Genomic DNA, 4,170 nt, shown 5'->3' on the forward strand with positions numbered 1-4,170 from the left:
TTCTATTTTGAATTTATACTAAGTATCAGTTCCAAGGCAGAAAAACAGTAAGAAGGCAACTGGGGCTAAGTGACCTGTATGGGGTCACACAATTAGTAAATGTCTGAAAGTAGATTTGAACCCAGGACCTCTCATCTCCAGGCACGGCTCTCTATCCACTGAGTCATCTAGCATCTAGCTGCCCCAGAAAACCCCAGTTTTAATCCTTCTTCTAATATATAATTACTTCCTGTGTGACCTTGGGAAAATCATTTAGCTTTCCTAGACTTCTTTTTTCTCACTTATAAAATGAGGGGTTTCAGGAGAAAATCTCTGAAGTTCCTTTCAGTTCTGAATCTATGATTCTGTGATCCTATCATCCTCTGGTAGAGATATCTTTGCTTTGTCTTCCTCTTTCATTAGGATCTATCTGGTAGTGTCTATTGGCTAAATCAAATGTGGAATACCACTGGCTGCCTAACAAATGACCCTGGGTCTCCTGAATTCTTGGAAGAGTGTACTGATCTGCTTTAATTCCCTTGTTTAAAGTCTGAAATAGTCTATACACAGCTGCTTCACTTATCGAGAAGTATTTATTAAGCCCTGGGGAGTATGGAGTAGGCAGAAAGTACTAGTACCTCTGGTATGAGAGTTTTCTAAGCCCTTTTCAGGGCTGTTCATCCATCTTTGGTGTCTACCTGTCACCTAACTCTCACCTGTGGCTCCAAGAAGCTGTAGTACGCACAATGACTACATCCTGTTAAACTATCTTGGCAAATGGGCCAAACCAGGTTCGGGGTAGCTGACAGGTCTCAGATCTGTTAGTGAGTTGGAGGAATGTCTATCCCAAGTGTATGAAGATTTCCCTTGGCAGAATAGTTGGAAGAAAACAATTTGTACCAAAGACCGTGAAGGTGGAGGAAACAGGTACTGCCTAGAACTTGATCAGACATCCAAGACACTTAAGGTCATCCATTGCATCTTGGCCCATTACTAGTCTTCCTGACTTTTGTCTTGCCACTGGATTTGGATTCCAGAGTCATTTTACTCTGGAAAAGAGGGTAAAACTGATGACTTCATGCAACTCTGCCTTAAATCTAATTTACAAGCAAGTCAACAACCTCACTCACTGTGATATCATTGATCCTCTTTGAAAATGAAGAATTAGGGGTAGCTAAGCGGTTCAGTGGATTTAGAACCAGGCCTAGAGATGGGAAGTCCTGTGTTTAAATTTGATTTCAGACACTTCCTAGCTGGGTGACTCTGGTCAAGTCACTTAATCTCCATTGCTTAGCCCTTCCTGATTTTTTGCCTCAGAACCAATACACAATTTGGAAAAAAAAAAAAAAAAGGATGAACAACAACAACAACAACATTTAAGTGCCTACCACGTCCCAGGCATCTTGCAAGGTGCTGGGGATACAAGTACAAAGGATGTAACAATTTCTTACACTCTAATGGGACAGACAAATACGTATTTAATTGTGTATGGCATTAATATAAAGTAAACTAATACAAATATATGAAAAGTAGTTAAATACAAGGTAGTTTGGGTAAGAAGGCACCAGAAATGCAAAGGGATAACTTTTGAGGTGCATCTTAAAGAAGGAATTAGAATCTTCTTTTTTACCACCAGTTCAGGTGAGGAATATAAACTACTGGATTTGGAAATGATACCACTGACCAACAATTCTTCCAGATGTCTCCTGAGATCTTTCGTGATGTATAGGATCATCTGCCAAAAGGATGGGAAGCGGTGAGGTAGATTTTGTGGGTTGCTCCTTAGGGTGTGCTCGAGCCAGTTCATACCAGCTCCCAAGATCCAAATGTTAAATTTTAGTGTGATCAGAAATAGCAAATGCTCATATCAAAGCTTGATTTATTGTTTTGCCAATTGCCTAGACTTAAGAAAATGATGGAGAAAATGCTAATAATGTAAATTAGACTTAAAAGTGTGTCATGAGTATGTTTTTTTAGAGCTAGTTGTTACAACATTTATCAACACACCATGGAGCATATCCCAGATCTCATAAGAACACTCATGTCCTCATGCTGAGTTTCTACCTCAATCAACTCTTCCACTCTTCAGGAAAATAGAGAGAAACCAAAATCAGTTTTCTGGATCACTGACTGAGTTGGTGAAACTAGTTCTCTTGTGAAAATTTTTTTGCTACCAGTTTAAGCAACTTGCCTAGGGTTCTTCAACTAATACATTTCTAAGGCAAGATTTGAATTCAGATCTTCTTGACTCCAAATTTCACGCTTTAATTTAAGCAAGTTGCTTAAACTGTCCTAGTCTCTTTTTCCTCATTTGGGAAATAAGAATAATAGCACCTACTTCCCATTTGTTGTGAGAATCAAATGAGATGGCATATGCAAATTGCTTTGAAAATGTTAAAGTCCCATATAAACGTTAGCTATTATTATTATCTTCCTGCTAGGATGAATATAGATAGTCAAAGTATTGAGATGTTAAGTTCCAGTCTATGGAACAGGCTGGTGTTGTCTCTACTGGTCCTGACACGTGAGAGATTTTCTCTGGTTCTAGACATATCAGAGCCACGGTGTCCATCTTGTTGATACCAATAACATCTTTAGTGAACTAAAGGCTAGCTCCAAGGGAGCCCAGGTATGGAGTCCTTGTCATTGTTTCTGGTTAGAGTCTGAGCTCTTTCACAGGGAGTCAAGGTCTTTCTTTCAAATGTATCTCATAGAAGGACAAGAACACAAGGGCTACTCATGAAACATCCAGCAGAGAAGGACTCCCTACATCCTCTGTCTTTATAATCACTTTTGGGTGAGGTCTTATGGGTCCAGGGAGGAATAGGTCTAAAAATGAATGGCGATAAGGTCAGACAATGTCTTTAGGGCTCAAGACAATCTCTCTCCCTGACCCCATCCTCATTTCCTATTGCTGAACGTTGGGCACATGAACTCCCACTGAGTCAAGCCTACATTTAAGGTTCAAGAACAACTGTCTGCCATATGGATGACCATCTAATCCTCATTGTACCAGAAGAGAGCTCCATCCCTTCAACTGCTTTCTGTTGGTTGTGTTCCCACATCTGACTGTCATAACCAAGGGAGCACATGACATCAAAATAGACTAAGTGAATCGAGGGAACCTCCGGTCCCCCCAACCCTTTGCTTTTCCAAGTTTTATTTCATTCCATTTCTCAACTGGTTCTCTATATTCTTCTGCCTTCAAGCCTAGGTGACTAGTGGCGGTATTTTGCCTTGCCGTAGTAGCTCAGATATGAGAAGATGCTCTGACACCATTCAGTTGTGTCACCCTTGGCAAGTAACTTACACCTTTCAGCCTGCCTTAGTTCAAAGTTGGATTTTCCTATGCTGGCCCATTCCCCACGCCCCCATTCTTTCCCCTCCATTATGAATTAATTTCTCTCCTTCTGCAAGTCCCCAATACCTTACCTACATGTTCTTATGGTATATCACATCTCCATTCACCTAGTCTACTTTAATTGCATCTGTTGTTATTGTTCGGTTGTTCATTGTGTCCAGCTCTTTGTAATCCTGTGGACCATAGCGTGCCAATGCTGTCCAGGGGGTTTTCTTTTCTTTTTTAAGTTTCAATATTTTTTATTGTGGGGTGGGAAAAATAACAGTATTGGGGGGGGGGAATTTTTCCATCAGGAGCAATGTATTTGAGAGTTAAAATGCCCCAAGAAATTCTGTACAATTTAATAGGAGACTCTCAGATTCCTTTTTTAAGCAATTATTAGTGTAGCCTGAGAACAGAGATGAGTTAAACTGGAAAGGAAGCCAATGGAAACAGAGCATCCTATATTTCTGGCTCATGCCCAATTCTCCTTTTGTGAGGCATGAAGCAATGTCATAAGATATTTCTGCTACATAAGTTAGATCTTTTAAATATATATATTTAAAATTTTCCCCCAATTACATGTAAAAACTATTTTTAACATTTGGTTTTTAAAAACATTTTTTGAGTTCCAAATTCTTTCCCTAACTCCCAACCTCCTTCCCTCAATCCCTCCCACCCTATCCCTTTTCCAGAGACAGTAAGCAATCTGATATAGATTTTACATGTACAGTCATATAAAATATTTTTCCATATTAGTCATTTTGTGGAAAAGATCTTCAAAAAAAGAAAAGTAAGAAAGAAAGTGAAATTATAGTATGTTTTGGTTGGCATTCAGACTCTACCAGTTC

The sequence above is a fragment of the Gracilinanus agilis genome, chromosome 2, assembly GCF_016433145.1.
Source record: "Gracilinanus agilis isolate LMUSP501 chromosome 2, AgileGrace, whole genome shotgun sequence".
In the NCBI taxonomy this organism is placed as follows: Eukaryota; Metazoa; Chordata; class Mammalia; order Didelphimorphia; family Didelphidae; genus Gracilinanus; species Gracilinanus agilis.